The sequence below is a fragment of the Papio anubis genome, chromosome X (assembly GCF_008728515.1).
Source record: "Papio anubis isolate 15944 chromosome X, Panubis1.0, whole genome shotgun sequence".
NCBI classification, from domain to species: Eukaryota; Metazoa; Chordata; class Mammalia; order Primates; family Cercopithecidae; genus Papio; species Papio anubis.
The window spans coordinates 19,184,000-19,200,331 of record NC_044996.1 but is presented as its reverse complement, the minus strand read 5'-3'; the positions used below and the strand labels follow the sequence as shown (position 1 = coordinate 19,200,331).

Here is a 16,332-nt window from a genome sequence, read left to right as displayed (position 1 = left end):
AAAAAAAAAAAGTCCTTGGTTTAATACACTAAAATCCCAACTGGAGGCCTCCCGTGTCTGGTGGGGGTGATGCAGTGGCCCTGGGTGGAGAGAGGCCCCATGGTGAGGTCACCGGCTCCCATGGCCAGGAGCTGGCAGGGAGAAGCCTCTGGAGGCTAGGGCTGGGGGAGGCTGTAGCAGGCTGTGGCGGGGACCATGTTTCCTGTTCAGAGGCTGTGCTGAGACCCGACTTGACCCGGGCCACTGCCCCATGAGAAGCAGGCAGCAGCCTATCCTGGCCCCGAGAGGTAGCTGCTTGTCCTGTTGACAACCTTTGTTCAAACGATCCAAAACATAAGTCCCCTTCCGTTTTAGCGTCTGGTGATCAAAAGTGTCTAAGTCAGTAGAATCCTGAGGGTGGACTAAGGTGAAGTGAACTGAAATGACACAGGTCATTTTGTGTAGCACTGAGACTCCTCTCCTTGCCTGAGGCCACCTCCCACTGCCTCCCTACCAGCAAGGTTACTTCAGAATCTTGGAGAAGATAAAGGACCTGGCCCTGGAAGCCTGCTTCCCTTTCCCAATGTTGGAGGCAAACTCTGGCCCATCAGAGCCCCCTTTCCTAGTGGCTCCCACCGGAGAGCGCTTCCTAGTGGCTGCTATAAGCGTTGGCAAACAGGCAGAAGGCGGGGGAGGAAGGGCGGAGGGTAGTATTAGAGGAAGCCCCACAGGGCCCCGGTGGGGAGGCATCCTGAGGACACAGGGCTATGCTCAGATTCAGGAGTAGCCTGGGTTTACAGGCCCTGGGGGCACTCCTGTTGCCAAGGGCTACCCAGGGGTCAGAGCACCCTGACAAGGAGGAGTCGTCCAAAAGCACTGGTGCTAATGCCCTATGGCATCTGCCACCACAGGAGAAATGGACCCCAGTCCTTAAGCTTCCCTCCCCTTTGTCTAGATGGTCCTCTTCATCCCCACTCCATGGATCACATGACTTGGCAAACCAAGATGGGAAATGATCCCCCCAGAGCCTGACTCCAAGGCCTCTTGAAGAGGGAGGACCACCCCTCCCATCCCTCCTACAGAGGAAAAGAAGGCAGGAAGGCCAGTTCTGCTCCGATGGGACCCCAGGAGACCTGAGCCCTGAGCCCAGCTCTTCCACTTACTACTGTGTAGTGCCAGGCAAACAGCACAACCTGGAGTTTTTAGTAAGGCTCTGTTGGGATGCTTGTAAGCAGTGAATACAATGTTCATTGTCATCAGGTCTCACCTGGAGCAGCCTTGTTACTGTGGGGAAAAGGAACCAAGTGAAGGGAACCGACCTCTGATGAGAGCCTGTCATGTGCCAGGCACCATTCTAGGTGCTTTGCATTCCTAATCTCATCATAATCCCACAACTACCTAACCGTTATCTCCATTTTACAGAGAAACCAAAGACAGTAACCAAGTCTGAAATAGAACCCCAAGAAGAAGCTCTTTTCCTGAGCTACCAATGCCCCCTGGAGAGGCAGGGAATTGGGCTGGAAGAACGGTGGAATGGAATAGCAAAGATGGAAGATGACCCTGTCCTTTCTGGGTGGGGTCCAGAAGAAATCCAGGGCTTGGATGAGGGGTAGACCTGGGAGCCTTCTCCAAATCGAGCTCCCCAGTGGGAGCAGCTGGGGCCACCCTGAGATGGGTCCACCTGTCTTTCTTCCATTCCACCTCTAGAGATTGATTGGGACCTAAGAGACTGAGTCAAGAGAGGGCAAGAGGGCAGCTAAGTAAGCGGGAAGTTCCAGGGGCAGCAGAGCAAATACATTGAGAAATGGGAAATATGAAGAGCATGCAAAATCCCATCCTACTCCTACCCACCCTACTCCCAAGGGAAATTGCTGGGTTTTGGACGAATTTTCACTTCGTGTGCATCTTTTATGTATGTAAAACTACAAACATACTACTTTGAAATCTGATTCCACTATTTTATGTTTGTCTTACCGTGTTATTATGCATTTTCCTACATCCAAAGCTACCTAGTATCTCTTTTGTATGAAGGTTTCATCATGTATCCCCCAGTGCCCTTTGGTTGTTTTTCTTTGTTGTCATTTATTTTGGTGGGGGTTGGTTTGCTTTTTATTGTTGTTTTTCCTTGTTTTTATAAGTGATACAGTGACAGATGTCGTTGTGGATAAATGCTGTGGCACAGTCATGATCAATTCCTTGATACATATTCCTAGAAAGTACACCAAAGGGTATGCATGGCTTAGGGCTTTTGATACTCTCCAGAGTTGGGATACCAAGTTACACTACTCACTCCAGTCAGGATGAGAGTTTTTTGAGACAATGGTGGCGATTCTGATTCAATAGATTAAAAAACTTATTACTACCTTTCATTGCCTCAAACTGGGTGTATTTCCCTTCCTTCAAGATCAATATAATATTTAACCCATCACTTTTCTAAAATGTTTCCCTTAAAAAAAAAAAAAAACCTACAGCACCTGGTATTCCTGGCAGTTTCCCCTCCAAGCACTAACCAGCCCCAACCCTGCTTGGCTTCCAAGATCAGACGAGATTGGGCACATTCAGGGTGGTATGGCTATAAATGCATATTTCCTTCTTGACCATCTCTATTTTAAGGCTAGAGCTAACTCTTTTTCCTAGGAGAGAGAACTTGATCCTTTCCTTCTACTCTACTTTACCTATCCCTGAGTCTCACAACGGGTTAGTCAGTCTCTCAGTTTGATAGGTTAAAATAGTTTATTTTGATCTTTTATTTTGTATTCCTTTGAATACATAATGAGGATTAAATATTTTCATAGGCCTATTGCTTAGTTGTCCTTCTGTTTTCAACTATAGAGAGTAATTTTTTTTTTTTAAAGGAAACGAGATATGCCTTTTATCATTCAGTGATGGGTAGCAACTTCAGGTGAGGATGTCAGTTTGAACTAGCTTGAAAGAACACCACCCTAATCCACTGTTTCCCCACCTTCTTTTCCAAACACACCATAATGATGGATAGCATATTTTAAAAATATTTTAAAAATAGTAGCCATTCTCAAAAGTGTAACAAGAAACCTCTAAGACCCAGAAGCAGAAGGAATGCAGAGCAGTAAATGGGACCTGAAGCTTCATAGCCCTTGGAAGCTAGCAAGGGAAACAGGTCTGAGAAGCTAGGAAAGAGAGCTAAACTGTGGGCAGGTACTGCATGTGATAGCGAGCCAGAACTAGGTATTCTGTATGGGTCTAGGTGGTAGGAAAATGTTTCCATCATGAATGAAAACTAGAATATCTTGATCTATCCACCTCAGGTCTCTCCTGAAAGTGAGTCCCCTGCTTAAACCATGGTTTGAAATGAAGTGAAACATCTAGACTCTCAATTCCTAATTCTGCACTGTGCTCAGTGCAGGGTCTGGATTTGTACCAATATGCCAAAAAAACAAACAAACAAAAACAAAACCTCAAGTGGTGAGTAGGATATGTATATACACAAAATATACCGCTGGGCCCCTTCAGTTAAATTAAACAACACTGAAGACAAAGGAAATATCCTGAAAGTCACTAGAGAGGAAAGACACATTATCCATAAAAAGAAAAACAAGCATCATCCACAACAATGGGTGCCAGAAGACAATGCATCAATAAGGGTTCAGTTGCAGGAAACAGAACTCACTGTAGCTGTTTTAAACAGAAGTTCAATTGAACCATGGACCAGGTCCTTACAAAATTATTTCAAGGCCGAAAGAGAGAAAGGTAGGTTGGGCCTCTAAAACCACTCCCAGGGTACCACAGCAGAACTGGCTCATTAAGGTAGGTAACACTTGTACTCAATTCAGATGGTAGGAAATTGGGAGCCCAACACTGAAGCTATTAACTTCAAGAAGACATTCCTGTAGCTGTGATTCAGAGATCAGAAATCTGCTGTCATATCACAACCACCTTTTGACACCATGAAGCTAGTTACAGCACAAAGGAACACTGAAGCAGGAAAACATAAAGTCTGCATGACTGTGTTCACAAGCAGAAAGACCCAAAGAAGCAGGAAGGTGGCTGCTGCTTCCCATCCATCATTTCAGTTTCACCCAAGAGTACCTAACTGGTAGGATATCATTCATATTCAGAACCTCCTACTACAGGGTAATCTGAGAAATACAGATTTGGACTTTTCTGACTGTGAAGTCCAGGAAGGTACATTAGGGGATTGGGATGGTTACTTAGTCTCGATTTTCCATGTGTCACAATGTCTTCAAAGCATGACAAGAAATCCATAAGCCTAGAACTTATGAAAAAATGTGAAATGAACACCTTCGGACACATAGAAGAACTTGGACATTTTACTATCCATCAACTCTTGCTGAAACAATTACTGAAAATATGTATGTTAGCAATAAGAACGAGAAACCCACAAGGAAGGAATGGAAGTCAAGAAATAATAGCAAGTAAATGGTAATTAAAAGGGGTTTAAAAATATCAACATACATTGATGGTTAAGCAAACAAAGAAGGAGAAAAAAATAACATATTTATTGAGAACTTACTTTGTGTCAGGTACTGCTCTAAGCACATTACATGTACTAAATAATGTAATGCCATGACCCTAAAACAGAAACTTACATTATCATTCTTTATAAACATGAGGAAACTTGGGCTCAGAGCAGTGAAGAAACTTGCCCAAGGTCACACACCTGGAGGAGCAAAGATTTGTACCCATATAGTTTTTCTCCTGAGTCTGTACCCTCAGTGTGTACTCACACTTATAAAAAGAGGGATGGGTAGAAGGAAATGTATGGAGAAGGGGAGGAGAAAAGTTTTCTGTGCACTCATAACAAGCTTATATTAAAATTCAAAACAATAACATGAGAATTGTGGAGATAGAGTGCTGGGGGAAGATAACATGGGTAAGGCTTTTGTTTTGTCAGGAAAAGAATTGAGCTGCTGAATAACTCGAAAAAATATAATTTTTAGTGTGCATGTTTAAAATTTAAGGTTAGGAAGATCCTGGGAAGGTGGTGGAGTAGGAATCAGTCTCCCCACTGAGATAAAAATTGCACTGAGACCCCGATATAGCTATTTTGGAACTCTTCAGTATATTGAAGACTTGCAATTTCCATGGGAAAGTTTGGAGGTAAAGTGTGTTCTTGGTCCACTAGCAACTATCCATCCAGCAGCCCCAGCCCTGTGGCAAGCACAGTGCACATGTTAATGGAACAGTTTCCACATAGCTTACATGAGCAAGAGTGGGCAAAAAGGAACTTGCCCTCCCAATATTGCACATCTGTACTCAGATAGCTGATTGCTGCTCGTGATCACAGACTTGCAGACAAAGAGGAGGGTGACCATTATTGTTGCACCTCTCTTCATTGTTGCAAGTCCCTCCCGCTCTGGCTGAAGCAACTTCCCAAGATTTAAAGGGTTAGCACCACTTTTCCTTTTCCTTCCTTCATTTTACCCTTTTCTCCTTTTGGAAGCCAGAGATTAAAGACTAGGACGTTCAAAAACAACTGCACATATGGGGGAAATCAGAAAGTGACTGCACATGCACAGGGAAAGCTGCAGGCTCAGAAAACACCTGAGAAGATCTTAAGTTTACACCCCAGGCTAATCTTTGGCAAAGAAAAAACCTACAGCAATAAAAAGAAACACAATAAATAAAAACAATAACAAAATCAGCAAACACCAAGGAAGGGGAAGAATCTGGTTTCCAAAATTCTCACATTATTAGATTCAAATGTCTAATTTTCAACAAAAAATCACAAGGCATACAAAGAAACACGAAAGTATGGCACATTCAAAGGAAAAAAAATTAAATCAATCAACAGAAACAGTCCCTGATCTAGTATATATGACAGCAGATCTACTAGACAAAGACTGTAAAACAACTCTCTTAAAAATGCTCAAGAACTAAAGGAAGATGTGGAGAAAATCAAGAAAGTGATGCATGAACAAAATGGAAATATCAAGAAAGAGATAGAAAGCCTAAGAAAGAAACCAAAAATAAACTGTGGAGCCAAAAAGTACAAAAGCTGAAATTAAAAAATCAGAAGAGGGGTTTAAAGGCAGACTTGAGCATGGCAAAAGAAAGAATCAGCAACCTCGAAAATAGGACAATGGAAATTATCAAGTCTGAGGAACAGGTAGATAAAAGATTGAAGAAAAGATGAACAGAGCCTAAGGGACTTGTGGATACCACCAAGCCCATCAACATATGCATTGGGGAAGTCCCAAAAGGGAAAGAGAGAGAGAAAGGGGCAAAGGAAATGTCTGAAAAAATAATGACCAAAAACTTAACAAATTTTATGAAAGACATGAATATAAACCTCCAAGAATCTCAATGAATGCCAAGTAAGATGAACTGAAAGATGCCCCAAAACCAAGGCACCTTATAATGAAATTTTCAATAGACAAAGACAAAGAGAAAAATCTTGAAAGCATCAAGAGAAAAATGACTCATCATATACAAGTGATCCTCAATGAAACTGTTAGCAATTTTATCTTCAGAAACATTAGATGACAGAAGGCTGTGGGCTGATATATTCAGCATGCTAAAAATATGTTGACTAAGAATGCTATATCTGGCAAAACTGTTCCTCAAATGTGAGGGAGAAATTAAGATATTCCCAGATAAACAAAAGCTAATGGAGTTTGTTACCACTACACCTGTCCTGCAAGAACTGCTCAAGAGAGTACTGCAAGGTGAAATGAAAGGATAATAGATAGGAACTCAAAGCTGTATGAAGAAATAAAGATTCCCCCCTTCTTTCCTCCCCTATTCCCTCTTCTCTTTTCCTTCCCTTTCTCTCCCTTCTCCTCCCTTCTCCTTCATCCTTCCTCTTCTCTCAGATCCCCCCTGCCTCTGCTTCCCTCCTCTCCTGTGCTTTCCCATCCCCTCCCCTCTCAACCCCCATCCCGCTCCTCCCACGGCTGTGGTCACATGGGGCGTGGCGGGATTTAAGCTTAATCTGCCTGGTGCTCAGTACAGCAGCCTGACTGTGGGGTGTGCTGACTGAGCTAGTCTTGGGGTCCTGCAGAAGGGAGCTGAAGGGATGCCCACAGACACCCCACCATGAGTTTGGGGCTGTAGAGGGCACAAGAGGCCCAGCTGACGCTGGAGACAGTTATCCAGACACTGGAGAGAAGCGTCCTGGGCCAGGAGAAGGGCTTGGGCGCACGGGACCTGGCCCAGGACCCTCAGACCATCATCCTACCTGTCCGCATCAGGGAGATTGTCACCTGCAACCTCTCCCGGCCTGAGCGCCTAGTCCCACTATGGGCCACAGAGATGGCACTGCTGCTCTCACTGCAGGAGAAGAACCAGCTGCAGCAGCAGGAGCTATCGCACGTGGAGGACTTGCTGGCCCAGAGCCACGCCAAGCGTGATGAGCTCACCATTAAGTACAACGCGCTGGAGCAGCCTGTGCGTCTGGAGTCTGGAGAGCTGGAGATGCAGGAGCCCAGGGGGCTGCTACAGCAGAGTGTGGAGCTGTGGAGGCAGCTGCAGGAGGAGCAGGCCTCCTCCTGGCCACAAGCTGCTGGCCTACCAGGAGGGCCAACAGCGGCAGGCCCAGCTTATGCAGCAGCTGCAGGCCAAGATTCTCCAGTACAAGAAGAGGTGTTCGGAGCTGGAGCAGCAGCTGCTGGAGAGATCGGGAGAGCCTGAGCAGCAGCGACTGAGGGACACAGAGCACAGCCAAGACCTGGAGAGCGCCCTCATCCGGCTGGAGGAGGAGCAGCAGAAGAGTGCCAGCCTGGTCCAGGTGAATAGCATGCTCTGAGAGCAGCTGGACCAGGCAGGCTCAGCCAGCCAGGCTCTGAGTGAGGACATACGAAAGGTGACCAGCGACTGGACACACAGACACAAGGAGCTGGAGCAGCGGGAGGTGGCATGGAGGCTCAAGGAGGAGTCCTTCAACGCCTACTTCAGCAATGAGTACAGTCGTCTGCTACTCCTCTGGAGGCAGGTGGGGGTCGGGTGGCTGGTCAGCGAGGTGAAGATGTCCACCGTGAGGGACCTGCTGTAGCTGGGAGGTGAGCTGGCCTGGAAATCATTCGCTCTCCAGGAGGGGGGCTGGTACAGAGCACGGGCCTGCAGCTGGCAGAGAGCGGGGCTGAAGCGGCCCTGGAGAAGCAAGTCCTGCTGCAGGTCCAGCTGGAGGAGCAGCTGCGGGACAAGGTGCTCCGCAAGAAGGACCTGGCCCAGCAGCAGATGCAAAGCGACCTGGACAAGGCCGACCTCAGTGCCAGAGTGACAAAGCTGACCCTGGCAGTGGAGCGTCTTCAGAAGCAGAATCTGGAGTAGGATTAGATCAACAAGGCTCTCGGCAAGCCTGAGGCCCTGGAATCCCTGTGGCTACAGGAGCAGTAGGCCCTGGAGACAGAGGATGGAGAAGGGCTGCAGCACACCCTGAGGGACCTCGCATTGGCCGTCCTGTTGGACACTGAGATGGTGTCCAGCTGAGCGGCTCCAAGCACACCACGGACGCATCCGATGGCAGCCTGCGGAGCTCTGGGGCCAGAGGATCCCGTCCCCACCACAGCGCTCCTGGCCGGGTAGCAGCCCTTCGCCCCACCGAGGCAGGTCGGTGGCTAGCTCAAACTCCTCCAGGCTCGCCCTGATCCACTCTGCCCTACACAAGTGCCAGCTGCAGGTCCAGGATACGCGTGGGCACTATGAGGCAAACCAGGACCTTCTGGGCACCCTGTGGAAGCAGCTTAGTGACAGCGAGGTTGAGCGGCGGGCCCTAGAGGAACAGCTCCAGCACCAGCGGGACAAGACCGATGGCGCCATGCAGGCCCATGAGGACGCCCAGCGCGAGGTACAGCGGCTGCTGAACGCCAATGAGCTACTGAGCAGGGAGAAGAGCAACCTGGCCCACAGTCTGCAGGTGGCCCAGCAACAGGCCAAGGAGCTTCTGAAGGAGCGGGAGAAGCTGCGGGCTGCCCAGGAGGAGCTGCAGCGCCATCGGGACCGACTGAGGAAGAGCAAGAGGATGCGGTGCAGGATGGTGCATAGGTGCCTCAGGAGCTTGAGCGCAGCCATAAACAGCTAGAGCAGCTGGAAGGCAAGCGCTCAGGCCTGGCGAAGGAGCTGGTGGAGGTGAGGGAGGCGCTGAGCTGCCCCACACTGCAGCGGGACATGCTGCAGGCCCAGAAGGCTCAGGTGGCCGAGGCGCTGACCAAGGTTGAGGCTGGCGGGGTGGAACTCGAGCTGTCCATGACCAGGCTGAAGGCAGAGGAGGCATCCCTGCAGGACTCCCTGTCCAAGCTGAGTGCCCTCAACGAGAGCCTGTCTCAGGACAGGCTGGATCTGAACCTCCTTGTCGCCCAGCTGGAAGAAGACAAGGCAGCCCTGCAGGCCCGGCTGAGGCAAGCGGAGCAGGAAGCCACTGTGGCGCCGGGAACAGCAGGAGCGGCTGGAGGAGCTGCGGCTGGAGCAGGAGGTGGCGCTGCAGGGCTCTGGAGGGCCTGGAGGGCTGGAGTGGCAGAGGACCTCCAGGAGGCGCTGGAGCAGCAGCTCCCCACGCTGCTTCATGAGCTCAGCCGGCTGCAAGAGCAGCTAGCTCAGCTCTCCCAGCAGCTGAGCGGGCAGGAGCAGGAGCTGGAGCAGGCCCAGTGGGAGCCACAGTGGCAGGTAAAGGCTCCGAAGCGAGTGGCCCAGGAGAAGGAGGCGCTAGCCAAGGGGCGCACTGGCCTGGCTATGCAGCTGGCTGCAGCAGAGCATGAAGGCATCACCCTGTCAGAGGAGGCCACACGCCTGCGCTTGGAGAAGGAAGCCCTGGGGGCAGCCTGTTTGAAGTGCAATAGCACCTGGCTCAGCTCGAGGCCCGTCGGGATCAGGCTGGAAGCCGATGGGCAGGTCCTGCTGTTGGCCAAGGAGACCCTGACTGGGGAGCTGGCGGGGCTGCGGCAGCAAATAATAGCTACACAGCAGAAAGCCAGCCTAGACAAGGAGCTGATGGCTCAGAAGCTGGTGCAGGCTGAGCGGGATGCCCAGGCATCTCTGTGGGAGCAGTGGGCAGCCCAGGAGGAGGACTTGCAGGGAGTCCAGCCCGAAAAGGAGGCAGCATGGCGGGAGCTGGAAGCCAAGAGGGCCCAGCTGCAGAGTCAGCAGCAGCGTGAGCAGGAGGAGCTGCTGGCCCAGCTGGAGATCGAGAAGGAAGGGCTGAGCAAGGAGATCGCTGCCCTGCAGCAGGAGCGCGATGAGGGCCTCCTCTTGGCCCAGGGCAAGAAGCAGCAGGCCTTGTCTCTGAAGGGGTCTGAAAAGACTCCGTCAGAGAAGTTGTCAGAGAAGTTGATGGGTACAAGGCACAGCCTGGCCACCAGTTTCAGCGGGAGCTGCTGGAGGCCCAGCGCAAGCTGCGTGAGGGCCAGGAGGGCCTTAAGGTGCAGCGCCAGGAGGCGGACAAGCTGTGGCGCAGTCTGGGCGAGGGCGCCAAGGAGCGTGAGGCACTGCGGGCCGCTGGGAAGAAGGTAGAGAGCGAGTGCATCAACTTGAAGTTTACCGATGAGGACAAGGAGCAGAAGCTGGCACTCCTAGAGGAGGCACAGGCAGCCATGGGCAAGGAGGACGGTGAGCTTCAGACTGGGCTGCAGGAGGTGGAGTGCTCACGGCTGGAGGCTTGGAGGGAGCTACAGGAACTCTGGCGTCACATGAAGATGCTGGACAGTGAGAATACCAGGGTGGGCCGCGAGCTGGCAGAGCTGCAGGGCCGCCTGGCGCTGGGCTAGCGGGCAGAGAAGGAGAGCCGGCGGGAGACCCTGGGCCTCCGGCAGAGGCTGCTGAAGGGCGAGACCAGCCTGGAGGCGACGCGGCAGGAGCTCCAGGTAGCCCAGCGGAAGCTGCCGGAACAAGAAGGCGAGCTCCAGATCCGCGAGCGAGGCCTGCTGGGCTCCCTGGAGGAGGTGCGCGGCACCGAAAACCAGCAGCTGGACCACGCCCGTGGCCTGGAGCTCAAGCTGGAGGCTGCGCAGGCCGAGGCTGCGGAGCTGGGCCTGCGGCTGAGTGCGGCCGAGGGCCAGGCACGAGACCTGGAGGCCGAGCTGGCCCGCGTGGGGGTGCAGCGGTGCGCAGTGGAGGCCCAGCTAGGTGGCCTGCGCTCCGCTCTTTGCCGCGGCCTCGCCCTCGGTTGCGCGCCCAGCCCAGCCCAGCCCAGGCCAGCCCCGCCACCGGTGCCGGGCTCCCCTACCCGGGATGCGCCCGCCGGAGGAAGCGGGGAAAGGCTCAGCCGCCCCAGCACCTTAGAATGCAGCCCTGGGTCCCAGCCACCATTTCCAGGACCTGCCACCTCCCCGGCTCCTCCAGACCCGGACCCAGAGGCAGTGCGCGGGGCCTTCCGGGAATTCCTGCAGGAGCTGCGGAGCACCCTGAGAGAACAGGACGAACTTTGGACCCAGAGTGCCCTGAATCGCCAGCTGGCCGAGATGGAGGCCGAGAGGGACACCACAACCTCGAGGGCCAGGCAACTGCAGAAGGCGGTGGCTGAGAGTGAGGAAGCCCTGCGCAGTGTGGATGGGCGGCTGAGCGGGGTCCAGGCGGAGCTGGCGCTGCAGGAGGAGAGCGTGCGGCGCAGTGAGCCGGAGCGCCGGCCCACGCTGGACCAGATGGCCACACTGGAGAGAAGCCTGCAGGCCACAGAGAGCGAGCTCTGGGCCAGTCAGGAGAAGATTAGCAAGATGAAGGCCAACGAGAGAAAGCTGAAGGACGACAAGCGGTGCCTGGAGGAGATGCTGGACGCCTCCGAGAGCCGCACCATCAAGCTGGAACTGCAGCGGCACTCGCTTGAGGGGGAGCCGTAGCGCAGCCACCTGGGCCTGAGCGACCGCGAGGCCCGGGCCCAGGCCCTCCAGAATCAGATGGACTCTCTGCAGAGACAGGTGGCAGACAGTGAGGTGAAGGCAGGGATCCTGCAGCTGAAAGTGGAGTGGTTGAATGGGGCCCTGGCCAAGGTGGAGGAAAGGGAGGGGCTCCTGCGGGTCAAGATGCGAGGCCTGGCAGAGGCCCTGGCCTAGAGCAGTGCCAGCCTCAGCCGCACCCAGGACAAGAACCTGCATCTACAGAAGGCTCTGACCGCCTGTGAACCTGACCGCCAAGTGCTCCTGGAATGGCTGGACGCCGCCGGGCAGACGTTGTCTGAGGCAGGGAAGCAGAGCAGCTCCCTTGGCGAGCAGGTGCAGACGTTGCCAGGAAAGGTGGCTGACCTGGAGCTGCAGCGGGCGGAGGCCGAGGGCCAGCTACAACAGCTTCGGAAGGTGCTGCTGCAGCAGCGGCAGGAGGGCCAGGCTGCAGCCCTGCACACGGTCCAGAAGCTGCAGGACGATCAGAGGCTGCTGCAGGACGATCAGAGGCTGCTGCAGGAATGCCTGGGCAGCCTGCAGCGCGCCCTGGATCAGCTGGAAGCCAAGAAGCGGGAGGTGGAGCGCTCAGCCCTGCGGCTGGAGAAGGAGCTCGTGGCCCTCAGGAGGGTACTGGACAAGGTGGAGCGAGAGAAGTTTCGCAGCCATAAGGACACAGTGCCGCTGAGCGCAGAGAAGGGTCGCCCGAACCGGACCCTCATGGGGGCTGACCTGGAGCTGGCCGAGGCCCAGAGGCAGATCTAGCAGCTGGAGGCGCAGGTGGTGGCGCTGGAGCAGAGCCACAGCCCAGCCCAGCTGGAGGTGGACGCGCAGCATTAGCAACTGGAGCTGCAGTAGGAGGTGGAGCGCCTGTGCAGTGCCCAGGCTGAAGGCACCCTAGAGGCATGGGAGCGGGCCCACCACCAGAGGGTGCGCGAGCTGGAGGATCAGGTATCCACACTGAAGGGACCAAAAGTTGCAGCAGGAGCTTCCAAGGAGCTCAGCACCCTTCTCCCCATCCTCAGGCCCCCCAGAGAAATAAGCCCCTGCTGGCATCTGGAGAACGGCCCTGTGCCCAGGACAGGGGAGGGCCCTCCTCTTGGACACCCCACCCAGAGCCCGGTCCCTTGGGGGCCTCGAGCTGAGGTGGAATGAGGAGGAGCCCCACTGGCAGTGCTGAGGAGAGGTACTCCAGCTCCAGGCCTGGAGAGGCTTCCCGGCATCGCCTGCGGACCCCACCTCTGTCCAGCCCCCCTCTTCCAGGATGAGCCACTGTAGATTGTACAAGGTCTTCTTTGAGAGGTTGAGCCAGGGTTGGAGAGAGCCCTTGTCTCTGGTCAGCCCTGGAGCATGGGTTCGTGGGAAAGAGGAAGGGGACCAGGCCCAGGGCAGGGGTCAGAGGCCCAGGCTTCCAGAGATCTCTCAGCCTTAGTTCAGAGTGTGTGTCAGGAAATTCTTCAGAGAGCTCAGAGCCCCTACCCTGTATTTTTACACCTTTTTACAATGTTAACTGCTCAGAACTGTTTTCTGTAACAAGAAGACCTCTTTTTCTTAAAAAAAAAAAAAAGTCTCAATAAATACATGGGCAATTATAAAAGATAGCATTATTATAACAACAATTTGTAACTCTACTTTTTGAATTGTGCATGGCTTAAGAGATTAACACATTTTAAAAATTATTAGTCTAAAAGATTGTATTATTGTAACTTTGATTTGTAACTCCACACTTCGTTTCCTACATAACTTTAAGAGATGAATGAATTTAAAAGAACTATTCGTTTATGTTCTTGGGAATACATTGTGGAAGGATGTAAGCCTGTGATGTCAACAACTGAAAGGAGTGAAAACCAAGTTGTAAATAAACAGAGTTTTAATATGTTATTGAGGTTAAACTGGTATAAATTCAAATTAGAGTGTTATAACTTTAGGATGTTAAATGTAATCCCCATGGTAAGCATGAAGAAACTACAATATGCACAAAAGGAAATGAGAAAAGAATAAACTGCTCACTACAAAAGAATCAACACAAAAGAAGACAGTAACGCAAGCAATGAGCCCCCCAAAACTATAAAGAATATTAAAAACGAGTGCCAAAATATCAGAAGTCCTTCCTTATTCTTAATTACTTGAAATGTAAGTTGATTATACTGTCCAATCAAAAGGCAGAGATTAGCAGAATGGATAAAAACACATGATCCAAATATATTCTTTCTACTATCAACAGAGTAAACAGACAATGTATATAGTGGGAAAAAATACTTGCAAACTGTGTATCTGACAAAGATCCAATATCCAGAATCTATAAGGAACTTAAATCAACAAGCAAAAACCAAACAACCTTGTTAAAAATGAGCAAAGGACACAAACAGACATTTCTCAAAATAAGACATACGAGCAGCCAACAAACATATGAAAAAATGTTCAATATTACTAATCATTAGGGAAGTGCAAATTAAAACCATAATGAGATACCATCTCGCACCAGTCAGAATGACTATTGTCAAAAAGTCAAAAAATAACAGATACTGGTGAGGATGCAGAGTAAAGGGAATGTTTATACGCTGCTGGTGGGAATGTAAATTAGTTCAGCCACTGTGGAAAGCAGTCTGAAGATTTCTCAAAGAACTTAAAATAGAACTGCCATTTGATGCAGCAATCCCATTACAGGGTATGTACCCAAAGGAATATAAATCGTTCTGCCATAAAGACACATGTATGGATATGTTCATTCCAGCACTATACACCATAGCAAAGACATGGAATCAACCTAAATGCCCATCAATGGTAGACTGGATAAAGAAAATGTGGTACATTTACACCATGGAATACTACACAGCTATAAAAAGAATGAGATCATGGCCTTTGCAGCAACATGGATGGATCTGGAGGCCATTATCCTAAGTGAATTAACACAGGAACAGAAAACCAAATACTGCGTGTTGTCATTTATGTGTGGGTGCTAAACACTGAGTACACATGGACACAAAGAAGGGAACAATAGACATTGGGGTTATTTGAGGATAGGTAGTAGGAGCAGGGTGATGATTGAAAATCTACCTATCACGAGTTATGCTGATTACCTCTGTGACAAAACTATATGTGCATCAAATCCCTGTGACACACAATTTACCCATGCAAAATACCTGAACATGTACCCCTTGAACCTAAAATAAAAGTTGAAAACTATATGTATGTGTATATATGCATATGCATAAAATATATGTGTGTGCATATATATGTGTGTGTGTGTGTGTATACATGTCTACTTTCTAAAGGAGACTCATTTTAGATCCAAAGACACAAATGGGTTGAAAGTGAAAGGATGGAAAACTACATGGTATGCAAATAGTAAACAAAAGAGAGCAGGAGTGATTATACTAATATCATACAAAATAGACTTTAAATCAAAAAAGGATTCAAGAGACAAAGCCATTATACATAAATAGATGGTTCAATACAGCAAGAAGATATAACAATTATATACACAATTATAATAACAGACCATCAAAATATATGAAGCAGATATTGACAGAATTGAAGGGAGAAATAGACAGTTCTGCAATAATGGTTGGAGACTTCAATATCCCACACTCAGTAATGGATAGAACAACCAGAAAGAAGAGAAATAAGGAAATAGAGGACTTAACACAATAAACCAACTAATTCTAACAGACATACACAGGCCACTCTACATAACAACAACACACACATTCTGCTAAAGTGCGCATAGGACATATTCCAGGATAGATTATACGTTAAGCCACAAACTTAGTCCTAATAGATTTTAAAGGATAGATATCATTCCAAGTATTCTCCAATTACAACAGGATGAAGTTAGAAATTAATAACAGTAGTAAAACTGGAAAATTCACAAATTTGTGAAAATTGACATATTCTTAAACAATCGATGGATCAAAGAAGAAATCACAGGAAAATATAAAAATACTCAGAGATAAAAGAAAAGACTATTCTTTGGGGAAAATACATTCTTTTCGACAAATGGTGCTGGGAAAACTGGATATCCTATGTGAAAGAATGAAGATGGAACCTTACCTAACATCATACACACAAATTAATTCAAAATGGATCAAAGACTTAAATGTAAGACCTAAAACCATAAGACATTTAGAAGAAAACAGGGTAAAAGCATCATGATATTGGATTTGCCAATTATTTGATGGACATGAAACCAAAGGCACAGACAACAAAAGAAAAAATAGACAAACTGGGCTTCAGAGATCCTGCCATTTGCAACAACATGGATGGAACTGGAGGTAATTATGTTAAGTGAAATAAACCAAGCACAGAAGGACAGACTTCATGTGTTCTTACTCATTTGTGGGGGTTAAAAACAAAAACAACTGAACTCACGAAGATCAAGAACAGAAGGATGGTTACCAGAGGCTGGGAAGGGTAATGGGGAGCAGGGAGGAAAAGTGGGGATGATTAATGGGTACAAAAACATAGATAGATAGAATGCATAAGTTCTAGTATTTGGTACCACAACAGGGTGACTACAGTCAACAATAATTTATTGTACATTTTAAAATAA

General features: G+C 49.6%; 2 pseudogenes; one reads left to right on the top strand and one right to left on the bottom strand.

Annotated features, from left to right (window-relative positions):
- Positions 1-2,441: 2,441 nt before the first annotated feature.
- LOC116272314 lies at positions 2,442-2,559 on the bottom strand (annotated as a pseudogene).
- Positions 2,560-7,014: 4,455 nt separating this feature from the next.
- Positions 7,015-13,996, top strand: LOC100999587 (annotated as a pseudogene).
- The last annotated feature ends 2,336 nt before the right edge of the window (positions 13,997-16,332 follow it).